The sequence below is a fragment of the Thalassophryne amazonica genome, chromosome 7, assembly GCF_902500255.1.
Source record: "Thalassophryne amazonica chromosome 7, fThaAma1.1, whole genome shotgun sequence".
Classification (NCBI taxonomy): domain Eukaryota; kingdom Metazoa; phylum Chordata; class Actinopteri; order Batrachoidiformes; family Batrachoididae; genus Thalassophryne; species Thalassophryne amazonica.
This window is the reverse complement of record NC_047109.1, coordinates 115658712-115672571: the sequence shown is the minus strand read 5'-3', so window position 1 is coordinate 115672571 and position 13860 is coordinate 115658712. Positions and strand designations below refer to the sequence as shown.

Genomic DNA, 13860 nt, shown 5'->3' with positions numbered 1-13860 from the left:
CACACTGTAGCTTTAAGCCTAGTCTACACGACCAAACTTCATGTTTGGTGGTGTTTGCCATGAAAAGTTTGCCCGAGTTTGGTAGTGTGGACGTATTGCCAAACACCACCAAACTAGTTTGCAAAAGTTTGGACATGTTCATTCTTGAAAACATGTTTGGTGAAGTTTTCCAACAAACAGCCAATCAGAGAAGAGCTGGTGATCATGTGAATTACTAGTTGGACAAAATGGCAGCCTCCAAGAAGGAAAGAGTGTGGGGATTTGAAGAGATACAAAATTTAATTGAGGATATGAGAAACATCCATGCCTATACAACACCATAATCAAGTGTGTGTCTTGCTTTTGTATCAGTGGCTCCACCTTCTGAAGGAGTTCCTCGAAAGCTGCCTCAACCATCCTCAGAAAGTTCTTATAACTTGGTTTGTCTGAGGACTGTATTTCTTTAAGAAGGCAATACTAAGAAGGCCCCATACTTGTGTCTTTTCTTAATCCAGGATCTGTACCACAAGCGAGGCTTGTGTTGTTTTTGGCGGCGGCGGCAACGTTCCACAGCAATTACACATATTACTGATGCAGATGCCCTGATGACTTCTCTCTTGAATTTTGCCATTGTTTCTGATCATTTTTAAGGGAAAGTACAAAACATTGGAAAACATTACCAAACATTTGTTTGGTAATGTTTGGTACTGTCATAGTATGGACGCCCAAGCCAAACATATGTTTGGTAATGTTTGCAAACAAAAGTTTGGTCAAGTTTGCCAGTGTAGACTAGGCATTAAATTCTGACTCCACCATTTGAATGTCCCCAGAAAAATTAAGACTCATTAGGCCAGGAAATATTTTTGTTGAACTTGTGCCCACTTTTGCCCACATTTCATGTTCTGGGTTACCAGGGGCCTGTACTACGAAGCGAGGTTACTAGCTTATCAGGCTAACTTTGGGAGTAAGTTGATGACGTGTGGAGTAACTTCCCGGTTAACCCGTACCACGAAAGGTGGATAGGTTTTGATTGAGGTATGCTGCCATGGCAATTTATGCTGTGTGCCAAACCTGCTCCGAGCAGGTTATGTTCTCGGTTAGCTTGAGGTTTTCGCTTAACCACTCCCTTTATAAGTACCATCCATCCACCTTCAATCACGCTGAAGACAATGCCGGCCTACCTGGATGATCCGTTTGATATTGGGGCACAAATTGTGAGGGGCACTCTTCGCAGGGCGAGGGTTTTTAAAGACCGCCAGAATCCGCTGACATACCCAGACGATATTCTCTATGAAAGATATAGATTCTCAGCCGAGGGAATTCGTCATCTTTGTCAGCTGATCGGGCCAGACGTCTGTAACATCACCCATCGTACACTGTAAAAAAAGACTGTTGTTTTTACAGGAAAACACTGGCAGCTGTGGTTACCAGGAAATTCCTGTAAAAAATACAGCAGTTAAATGTACAAAAAAGAGAGCTCTTGTTTGTAGATTTAACAGTTCCTTTAATGTAAGTCAGCCGTGGTTCATTCACTGTAAATCCATATACATATTATGTCTGTAATGTTATCTACTGTGCTACTGTATGTTTTACAGGAATTCCCTGGTAACCACAGCTGCCAGCGTTTTCCTGTAAAAACAAGTCATTTTTTACAGTGTAGCAATGCCCCGACGATCGGGCAGATAATGTGCCTTGTGCCTATTTTGCCAGTGGACATTTTATGTATTCCATCGGTGATGCTGAACATCTGAGCGAGAATAATGTTTGTCGTATGATTTGCAAGGTAGTACTTGCACTGTCTAAACTGTTGGATGCATTTGTCGTTTTCCCTGGCCATTTATCCACAATGCAAATCAAAGAAGGGTTTTATGCAATCGCGGGTAATTACTAATATCAAAATAGGTCTAACGCATGTCCATTAATTAGGCGAAGTGGGGCTTATCAAGCTCTGAATATAAACCTACCGTTCTGAAGGATGTTTTTATATTTCATCTTCACCTGCTGCCAGGTGCGTTTGGCACTACTATTGCATCTGATATATTGACAGGATTAGGAATAGCAATCATACAGTCAAGGTAGCCTATTTAGGAAACATTAAATTAACCTAACATTTATTAGTAGGCCTATGCCCACTTCTGAATCGTGTTGCATCTGGGCGTAATTAATGAAAGAAGGTCATTTTTTTACACATATTAGACATTCCACAGGTTAATCATCTGTAACAGATTTGGGGAACAATTGAATTGTACGTACACATTTACCCGATCAGCAATACGTTGCCAACAAGCCTGTCTTGCTTTATTGGCAGACGATGTGTTCAATTTCCCCCTTAACGTTAATTTAAATTCCTCGTAGCTCCACATAATAATCATGTATTCTTCTCCAGTAAAGTAAGGTGACCACGCCATCATTGAAAAATGGTGACGTGTGCTGCAACCTGCCCCTTTTATGTGAACGCACACAAACTCCACTTAGGTTAACACAGGTTCAACAAATCAACATCTTATTCAGCGTCGTAGTACCGATTAACATCACTTGAGGGAACCAGGTTTTGTCAACCCCGGTTTAAGAGGTTGACCCTGGGTTACATCTGAGTAAGTTAACCCCGCTTCGTAGTACAGGCCCCTGGAATGGGACTGGTTGTGGTCTTGTGCTTCAAACTTTGCCATTTTGTGCAGGCAGAGATGCTCTTCTGCATATCTTGGTTGCATCAAGTGGTCATTTGAGTTCCTGGTGCTTTTCTACCTGCTGAAATGAGTCTGGCCATTCTTCTCTGCCATTAATGTGACAGTTTCTACCCTGAGAACCATCACCCACTGGATGGTTGTTCTTCTTCTTGCAATTCTCCGCAGACCTGAGTGATGGTTGTGTATGAACATCCCAGTAGATCAAATGTTTGTGAAATACTCAAACCAGCCCATCTGGCACCAACAATGATGTCACTTTCAAAGTGACTTAAATCACTTTGTCATTCTGATACTTGGCTTGAACATCAGCAGAACCTCTTGACCACGTCTACAAGCCCAAATGTGCTGACTTTCTATCACTTGAATGAAGCTACTCATCAGTAACAAACCATATCATGAGCCAACGAATCCATTATTTTGCCTGTTTACAAATTTCACAATACAAATTATGTACAAAGTTAAAAAATAAACTTTTGCCTCAACATGTCCAAGATCTGGTTAAAATTGAGGGACTCCAGTTATAATTTGAGAGGAATATTATTTATTGAGAAATTAAAGATCTGAACTATTGTAAAAAGTCACTGTGTTTCTGTTAAAGGTGTTAACATTTGGAATAATTGTCCTGATAATATTAAATTACTTGGTACCTTAACTGGCTTTAAAATGCTTTACAAAAATAATAAAACTACTGTTATAGTTTGAAGAATTAGGTTTACTGATCTTGTTAATGTGCTTGAGATTGTGCACTATTGCTTGTTTGGTTGTGTTTTGAAATTTTAGTGCATTGATTAAGTTATATTGTTCGTGCACATTTCTTTGGTATTTGTTTTTATGAGTGTATATATACGAGGTCTATTAAAAAAGTATCCAATCTTATTATTTTTTTCAAAAACCATATGGATTTGAATCACGTGTGATTACATCAGACATGCTTGAAAACTCGTGGACATGCGAGAGTTTTTTTCACGCCTGTCGGTTACGTCATTTGTCTGTGGGCAGTCTTTGAGTGAGGAGTGGCCCACCCTCTTGTCGTTTTTTTCATTGTTTAGGAATGGCTCAGAGACTGCTGCTTTGTTTGATCAAATTTTTTCAAAACTGTAAGGCACAACTGAGTGGACACCATTCGATAAATTCAGCTGGTTTTCGGTAAAAATTTTAACGGCTGATGAGAGATTTTGGTCTGGTAGTGTCGCCGTAAGGACGGCCCACGGCGCCTGACGGCGATCTGCGCTTCGAGGCGGCAGCGTCTCACCGTTTCAAGTTGAAAACTTCCACATTTCAGGCTCTGTTGACCCAGTAAGTCGTCAGAGAACAGAGAACTTTCAGAAGAAGTCGGCATGAGGAGTTTATTCGGACATTCCATTGTTAATGGACATTTTGTAATGAAAGAACGTGAGGGCAGAGTCGCATGTCGGGCCGGACCCGACCGCGGGGGGTCGCGACAGGAAAAACACCTCCGTTGGAAACCTTAACGGACAAGTTGGAACATGCCCAAGCTGTTAAACAATTTCTCAGTTACTCACTTGTTGAAAGCCATCAAAAGCCGCCTGAATTTTACAAATGGTTTTCAACACGGAGGTATTTTTTTGTCGCGGCGCACACAGATTTGCCGAGTCATCACGGAAACGACTCGGCGAATTTGCGCGCACGTCTTTCATTAAAAAATGTCCTTAAACAGTGGAATGTCCGCATAAAGTCCTCATGCCGGCCTCTTCTGAATCTTCTCTGTTCTCTCACGACGTCCTGGGTGAATTAAGCCTTAAATTAGGATGTTTTCAGGTCGAAACAGGCCGACGACGGCGCCTGGAAGCGCTGCACGACGTCCCGCTCTGTGGGAAGTCCTTACAGCGACAGAAACACCCCATAATCTCTCATCAGCCGTTAAACTTTTCATCGAAAACCAGCTGAATTTCTCGAATAGTGTCCACTCGGATATTCCTCACAGGTCCAGAAAAAATTTTGATAAAGCAACGCGCGCCGTCTCGAGCAGCGTGTGAAACAAAGGAATTCAGCCGAGAGGGCGGGACCACATCTCACTCAAGGCCTGCCCACAGGGAAATGACGTCACTGACACGCGAGAAAAAACTCACGCATGCGCACGAGGGTTCAAGCATGATTGGTGGAATCGCACGTCATTCAAATCCATATAGTTAAAAAAAAAAGGGTCGGTTTATTATCTAATAGACCTCGTATATTTATGTATGCATTCTTTGTTTTTTATGGTATAAGGTATTTATGAGCCAACAGCTTTTCCTGTATATTTATTTTGTGAATTGTTTTGTAATTTGTGTCTGTAGCATGGCCGAAGCAGAGGGTCACCCCTTTGAGCCTGGTCTGCTTGAGGTTTCTTCCTCAGAGGAAGTTTTCCTTACAACTGTTGCTCTGGGGGTTGGTAAGGTTAGACCTTACTTGTGTGAAACGCCTTGAGGCAACTCTGTTGTGATTTGGCATTAAATAAATGAAAATAAATTGAAAATTTGAAAAAATAAGCTTCGCTTCTGCTTTCACCCTTTCGGCCACACGCGTTCACTGTTAAGTTGTTCTTTTTATAAGTTTTTGTTATTGTTGATCTGTGTACCAAATAAATAAATAAAATTCATTGATTAATTTATTCATTCATTCATGCGCAAAGCTAAATGTGGCTAAAGCTCCAACTATGACAGTTAAATAAAACGTCTCCTAGCTCACTCACGTTGTCCAGACATCATGATCAAACTGATGAACGTCTATACGAACTGCCAGTTTGACTTGTGTCACGCAAACAATTGAAATTTATGACAGAATTTACTCAAAAACCAGAATCCTTGCATGTCCACACTTTAATCACTCATTAATCCATCCTACTTCTCAACCACCAGGTGCATCAAGAAAACATTTGACCCCTGCTATCAATCTGCCATTTTTCTATCCAAGGAGACGTTTGTCTGTTTTGGCTTCTTCGTTATGATACTGTCGTCTTCCAAACTTCCATCAGGTGAACTGCTCCTGATTGATTTGGCTTCTATTCACCTCCTCCCTGGAGAAATACCACCAGCTCAGAAGGATTTACTATTGATCCCCACTTCCTGCAGGGTGATATCCCGTCATCCACACACACACAGATTCAGTCTCGATTTCACCGACAAGGTGCGCTGATATACAGAGAATATTATGACAGAACAGATAGACTATGAGAGAAAAGTTTTTTCCCTGAGAGGCTCCTCCGGGTGAGCTGACCAGCCGCTCAACCGCGAGTGAAACACCTCAATTTAGATCCACTATGAACTGATCAATGGCTCTTTAAGCTGCACTGCCCTTTACAGTACTGGACTACTGAGCATTTTATAACATTAATGTCTTTCTGGTGATGTCATCCTGAGGTCATCCTCACAAATGGGCGGCTGTCACTGCCACTTTGATTGGCAGAGGCACCTTTAAGGATTGGCCAATGGTGTCACGGTATGGCAGTTGGTTGTCATGAGAATGAACAAGCAGGGGAGGGGCTTCGTTAGCGCCTCAGCCATGCGGCGGAATCAATATCTACCCCCCGAGGCTTCGCTGTGTTCCCTCGGCCTGCCCGGGGAAGGAGAAGGCAGCGGCGCTCCCATTCGCAGCCACAATGCCACGGCTCACGGCCGCTAAATGAAAGCAAGAAACAGAGAGAGAGAGAGAGAGAGAGAGAGACAGGATGAGGTGGAGGGGGTCTGACGAGAGAAGACAGAGCAGTCAAACATTTCAGGACCCGCCATTCCGGCGTAATGAAGCATAGCAAGAGAATATACCTCTGCAACATTTGATAAAGATGGGCTGACACACCAGTCCAAATAGGTTCCTCTGTACACCAGCACATGTCTATCCATCACCGCTCGGCGTTACAGACGGCAAGAAAGGAAGCAAAGGGGAGAGGTGCAAATAGACAGCAAAAGGAGAGTAAAAACTGAATGACAGAGAGAGAACAGGTGGAAAAGTGAGGCTAGATAGAGAGCGGGGGGGGGGGGGGGGGGGGGGAGTCGGCGTATCCTTGACAGCTGGTGGATCCTATCAAGGCCGATTGGCTGGTGAATGAGGCTCAGGAGGCCCGTGTCCTTGTACCCACCGGTTTGTTTTCCGCTCACTCCCTCACTCCACTCCTGCAGCGAAAGACAATAAAGAAGTGAATGAGTAAACGCTGCACATTTTACGTCCTCATCATCCCTGCACTCTGTCTCTCCATCTGTTACTCCCTCGCCAGCGCCGTTAAAAAAGACAACTAGAAAGAAAAAGAAGAAGAAGAAGGAGGGGAGAGAAAAAAGACAATGGTTATGTTGTTTGCCTGAAGTTAGCCAGCGACTGACCATGTTGTGGTAAAAGTTTTCATCAGGTTAAACTATTTTGCATGAAGAAATCATACTTTACTTGAGGGAGAAGGAATATTTCTCCTTTTTTTCACTGACTTCCAACACAGGGCAGCAGAATGATGGTCTTTTTTTTTATTAAAAAATAATACTAGCAGTTTTTTTTTCCTGTTGATATGAAAGATTTGCCAGCAGTGCTGACAAGTCTGACCTTGTGCGGCCAGCCAAAAAAATAATAGTAATTTTATTCTGAAAATAAGTAAGGCATGTAATAATTCACTAAAGTTTTCAAACTGTACCTGCTCAGCATGGTTTAAAACATCGTGGGTGAATATAATAATCCTACACGTAGTGCCGTCTTAATCAAAGGAAGACATTTAAGAACACTCACTGATTTATCGGTCAGTCAGCAGATTTGTTTCTTTAACAGGCGCTGAAGGTGCATTTTCTCAATCAGCAAAGGAATAAAAGGAGCGATCTCAAATTGAATCCTTTCAAATGCAAAATTTGTTTTAACATGACACAGATTGCAAATTTCTCTGCATCAATCAGAATCATCATTGTAGAATCCCTCGCTGGTGAGGAAGATTGTCTATTTGTAGATTCCCGGATGGGTGGAATTCTTCATCCAGGGTCAATCCAGAGATGCCTGTGCGTGGGTTTGTTTAATGTGGAACTGTCGTTCCACACGGCTGAAACACATGGTTCTTGAACAATCCTTAGCCTGGTCCATTGGCTGGGAAATCCCAGACAATCGGGGTTTGATGACCTGCTGCAGTCTTCATCCACCTTCATAGTCATACGGTTACAAGCCACATCACCTCCTCCACCTGGTCTGCGTTTGAGGACTTCATGTTTCAGCAGGTTCCTGTTGGGCCTTCATGGCTACCGTAGCAGCCATGGGGCACACACGGTCCCCACCGTATTTCACCCCAACAGGCAATACCCTACTTGATCCATTACCCAGGTCTCACGACATGGACAAGGGGTTGGATTTTGACACCCACCATATAGAAGTTACGACAAGGTGTTGTTCTACATCCACAAACCACTGAAGATGAACATTTTGATGACTGATTATTAAAACTGGGTGAAGACGACGAAGAAGAGGAGGAGAACATTTCCACAAACAGCGGGAGAAGAAGAAAGCTAGAAGGGTGGAAATGAGAGTCGGGACTTTGAATGTTGGTAGTTTGACTGGTAAAGGGAGGGAGCTGGCTGATATGATGGAGAGGAGAAAGGTAGACATATTGTGTGTGCAAGAGAGCAAGTGGAAGGGAAGTAAGAGCAGGAGCATAGGAGGTGGGTTCAAGTTGTACCATGGTGAGGACAGGAAGAGAAATGGTGTTGGAGTCATTTTAATGGAAGAGTATGATAAGAGTGTGTTGGAGGTTAAGTGAGTGTCTGACAGGGTGATGAGTGTGATGTTGGAATTTGAAGGGGTGATGATAAATATCATCAGTGCATATGCCCCACAGGTAGGTTGAGAGATGAAGGAGAAAGAAGATTTCTGGAGTGTGTTAGATGAGGTGGAGGAGAGTGTGCCCAAGCATAAAAGAGTGGTGATACAAGCGGACTTCAATGGACATGTTGGTGAAGGGAACAGAGGTGATGAGGAAGTAATGGGTAGATATGGTATCAAGGATAGGTATGGGGAAGGACAGATGGTAATTGATTTTGCAAAAAGGATGGAAATGGCTGTGGTGAATACCTACTTTAAGAAAATGTAGGAGCACAGGGTAACATATAAGAGTGGAGAAAGGTGCACACAGGTGGACTACATTCTTTATAGGAGATGTAAGCTAAAAGAAATCAGAGACTGTAAGGTGGTGGCAGGAGAGAGTGTCGTTAGACAGCATAGGATGGTTGTTTGTAGGATGACTTTAGAGGTGAAGAAGAAGAAGAGAATCAGAGCTCAACAAAGGATCAGATGGTGGAAGCTGAAGGAGGAAGACTGTTGTGTGAAATTTAGCAAGCAGGTGAGACAAGCACTGGTTGGAGGGGAAGCAATTTTGGACAACTGGAAAAGTACTGCAGATGTGGTGAGGGAGACAGCTAGGACAGTACTGGGTATGACATCTGGACAGTGGAAGGAAGACAAGGAGACTTGGTGGTGGAATGAAGAGGTCCAGGAAAGCATAAGGAGAAAGAGGTTGGCGAAAAAGTTTTGGGATAGTTGGAGAGATGAAGAAAGTAGACAGGAGTATAAGGAGATGTGACGTAAGGCGAAAAGAGAAGTGGCAAAAGCAAAGGAAAAGGCATATTGTGAGCTGTACAAGAAGTTGAATAGTAAGGAAGGAGAAAAGGACTTGTACCGATTGGCCAAAGGGACAGAGCTGGAAATGATGTGCAGCAGGTTAAGGTGGTAAAAGATGTAGATGGTAGTGAGAGTAGACAGCAAGTCGAGTCTAGTCTGGAGAGGTGGAGATATGCTTTGGAGAGAAGGGGAATGAAAGTCAGTAGAAGCAAGACTGAATACATGTGTGTGAATGAGAGGGAGCCCAGTGGAATAGTGAAGTCACAAGAGTAGAACTGGTGAAAGTACATGAGTTTAAATATTTGGGGTCAACTGCTCAAAGTAATGGAGAGTGTGGAGAGGTGAAGAAGAGAGTGCAGGCAGGGTGGAGTGGGTGGATAAAGGTGGCAGGAGTGATTTGTGACAGAAGAATATCAGCAAGAGTGAAGGGGAAAGTTTACAAAACAGTAGTGAGACCAGCTATGTTGTATGGTTTAGAGACGGTGGCACTAACAAAAAGACAGGAGGCAGAGCTGGAGGTGGCAGAGCTGAAGATGTTGAGATTCTCTTTGGGAGTGACAAGAATGGACAAGATTAGGAATGAACATATCAGAGGGACAGCTCAGGTGGGACGGTTTGGAGACAAAGTCAGAGAGGTGAGATTGAGATGGTTTATGAAGCTTATGAAGTCATGAGGTCATTGGACATAGATTGTTGGTGATGCCGTTACCTTTGCCGTTAAAGTCCAAGCCTATAAAGTCCTTGTGCTTCCTGTTTTACAGTATGGTTGTGACCAATGACATTATAAAGAGTAGACGCCACATCGACCACGACCGCCTATTGGCACTGAAGAGCCGTGGGGCCGCCATCTTAGACCGGTCATCCGACGCGCTCCACTCAGTGCTGTTTGGCAGGTGCAGCGCATAATCCATCATACTTTCTGAACACTAAACTGATTTTCATGCTTTTTTTTCTGCAAACGTGGGATTAACAGTAATAGAATATTGTAGCCTAGACTGTAGACAGGTATTTTGCAAACACTGTAAACACACATTAAACATATATACATAAATACACACACTAATATATGATAGAGAAGCAGATAGTGGAAGTAAAGTAACTATTTAGTAATTTGAAGAGACAATATAATATAATATAATAATTTGCATCATGTTTTACCAAAATTGGAGCAACTTTAACTTTTGACCCCTGTACAAACTGAAAGTGACCATGTTTGCTGTTTTTACCCCATAACTCCAGAACATTCAGTCATGGATAGTCCAAACTATAACTTTTTGGAATCTTTACTATCAGACAAATAATGTGGTGTAGTTTTCAAAATGATTTGAGCATTTATAATTTTTGACCCCTAAATATTTGAAAAAAAAAAATCTGTCTCTGATATTTGAGTAAAAAAAAAAAAGCTTGAACCCTGCGGCTTAAACAACCGAAATCCACATAAAGCATCCTCTCTTTTTTAATCTAAAACAGTGTCTAAACATCAATCAATCAATCAATTTTTTTATATAGCGCCAAATCACAACAAACAGTTGCCCCAAGGCGCTTTATATTGTAAGGCAAGGCCATACAATAATTATGTAAAACCCCAACGGTCAAAACGACCCCCTGTGAGCAAGCACTTGGCGACAGTGGGGAAGGAAAAACTCCCTTTTAACAGGAAGAAACCTCCAGCAACCAGGCTCAGGGAGGGGCAGTCTTCTGCTGGGACCTGGTTGGGGCTGAGGGAGAGAACCAGGAAAAAGACATGCTGTGGAGGGGAGCAGAGATCGATCACTAATGATTAAATGCAGAGTGGTGCATACAGAGCAAAAGAGAAAGAAACAGTGCATCATGGGAACCCCCCAGCAGTCTACGTCTATAGCAGCATTACTAAGGGATGGTTCAGGGTCACTGATCCAGCCCTAACTATAAGCTTTAGCAAAAAGGAAAGTTTTAAGCCTAATCTTAAAGTAGAGAGGGTGTCTGTTCTCCCTGATCTGAATTGGGAGCTGGTTCCACAGGAGAGGAGCCTGAAAGCTGAAGGCTCTGCCTCCCATTCTACTCTTACAAACCCTAGGAACTACAAGTAAGCCTGCAGTCTGAGAGCGAAGCGCTCTATGGGGTGATATGGTACTACGAGGTCCCTAAGATAAGATGGGACCTGATTATTCAAAACCTTATAAGTAAGAAGAAGAATTTTAAATTCTATTCTAGAATTAACAGGAAGCCAATGAAGAGAGGCCAATATGGGTGAGATATGCTCTCTCCTTCTAGTCCCCGTCAGTACTCTAGCTGCAGCACTTTTGAATTAACTGAAGGCTTTTTAGGGAACTTTTAGGACAACCTGATAATAATGAATTACAATAGTCCAGCCTAGAGGAAATAAATGCATGAATTAGTTTTTCAGCATCACTCTGAGACAAGACCTTTCTGATTTTAGAGATATTGCGTAAATGCAAAAAAGCAGTCCTACATATTTGTTAATATGCGCTTTGAATGACATATCCTGATCAAAAATGACTCCAAGATTTCTCACAGTATTACTAGAGGTCAGGGTAATGCCATCCAGAGTAAGGATCTGGTTAGACACCATGTTTCTAAGATTTGTGGGGCCAAGTACAATAACTTCAGTTTTATCTGAGTTTAAAAGCAGGAAATTAGAGGTCATCCATGTCTTTATGTCTGTAAGACAATCCTGCAGTTTAGCTAATTGGTGTGTGTCCTCTGGCTTCATGGATAGATAAAGCTGGGTATCATCTGCGTAACAATGAAAATTTAAGCAATACCGTCTAATAATACTGCCTAAGGGAAGCATGTATAAAGTGAATAAAATTGGTCCTAGCACAGAACCTTGTGGAACTCCATAATTAACTTTAGTCTGTGAAGAAGATTCCCCATTTACATGAACAAATTGTAATCTATTAGACAAATATGATTCAAACCACCGCAGCGCAGTGCCTTTAATACCTATGGCATGCTCTAATCTCTGTAATAAAATTTTATGGTCAACAGTATCAAAAGCAGCACTGAGGTCTAACAGAACAAGCACAGAGATGAGTCCACTGTCCGAGGCCATAAGAAGATCATTTGTAACCTTCACTAATGCTGTTTCTGTACTATGATGAATTCTAAAACCTGACTGAAACTCTTCAAATAGACCATTCCTCTGCAGGTGATCAGTTAGCTGTTTTACAACTACCCTTTCAATAATTTTTGAGAGAAAAGGAAGGTTGGAGATTGGCCTATAATTAGCTAAGATAGCTGGGTCAAGTGATGGCTTTTTAAGTAATGGTTTAATTACTGCCACCTTAAAAGCCTGTGGTACATAGCCACTAACAAAGATAGATTGATCATATTTAAGATCGAAGCATTAAATAATGGTAGGGCTTCCTTGAGCAGCCTGGTAGGAATGGGGTCTAATAAACATGTTGATGGTTTGGATGAAGTAACTAATGAAAATAACTCAGACAGAACAATCGGAGAGAAAGAGTCTAACCAAATACCGGCATCACTGAAAGCAGCCAAAGATAACGATACGTCTACATAAAGCTACATAAAGCAACTTTGCTAGGCGGTACTTCCATCATAATGACTACGAGAAGTAAGTCCGATATAGGCCTTGAGGCCGCGTGTTGCCAGTGCTTATCTACGGATTCCATAGTGTTACGCGGATGAGAATCTTGGCCTCTCCCTCGACGGGATGCCAGTCCAATGCCAGTTGCTTCCCCAGGCGAGGCCAGTACCCATTAACAGCTGGGTGGACTGAGACCATGTAGATTAAGTGTCTGGTCCAGGAACATAGACAGGTAGCATGAGCAGGTTTCGAACCAAGGTCTACATACTAGCAGGCCGGTTCCTTATCCACTCAGCTACCTGCTCTAGGGTGAGAGATGGCTCTAAAGTTAGGCACCATGCACCTTGACAAATTTTGCTCATTTATACCAACCTTATGATAAAGAATCCCGAAATAGACAAAAGATCCAATATCGCTGAGTCCAGGTTTCTGCAGACCAAGCGGCTGCTTGCTGCGGCTCACGAGAACCTTCATATTTCAATCTTAAATCATCTCCTTGCGCACCTGTCAACAGAATCTGAAAAAGTAGAACTGCACCAGGGAAACTTTCGTAAACGTTCATAAGGTTCACATGGTGTGTTTGATTACTGATTGGTTAAAGAAACAGCAAACCATAGTCAGAATTAGTATATCTTGTCACATGTTAGCGGTTAGCATGTGTGGTTATGCTAATCTCAGTGGTCAACAGTATCAAAAGCAGCACTGAGGTCTAACAGAACAAGCACAGAGATGAGTCCACTGTCCGAGGCCATAAGAAGATCATTTGTAACCTTCACTAATGCTGTTTCTGTACTATGATGAATTCTAAAACCTGACTGAAACTCTTCAAATAGACCATTCCTCTGCAGGTGATCAGTTAGCTGTTTACAACTACCTTTCAAGAATTTTGAGAGAAAGGAAGGTTGGAGATTGGCCTATAATTAGCTAAGATAGCTGGGTCAAGTGATGGCTTTTTAAGTAATGGTTTAATTACTGCCACCTTAAAAGCCTGTGGTACATAGCCAACTAATAAAGACAGATTGATCATATTTAAGATCAAAGCATTAAATAATGGTAGGGCTTCCTTGAGCA

At 42.3% G+C, this 13860-nt stretch overlaps 1 long non-coding RNA gene across 1 annotated transcript; it reads left to right on the top strand.

Moving 5' to 3' along the window:
- Positions 1-622: 622 nt before the first annotated feature.
- On the top strand, positions 623-13469 carry LOC117514803. Its single transcript, XR_004561965.1, has 3 exons — positions 623-635; positions 3803-3805; positions 13355-13469. It is a non-coding gene; the product is annotated as an uncharacterized LOC117514803 (long non-coding RNA).
- The last annotated feature ends 391 nt before the right edge of the window (positions 13470-13860 follow it).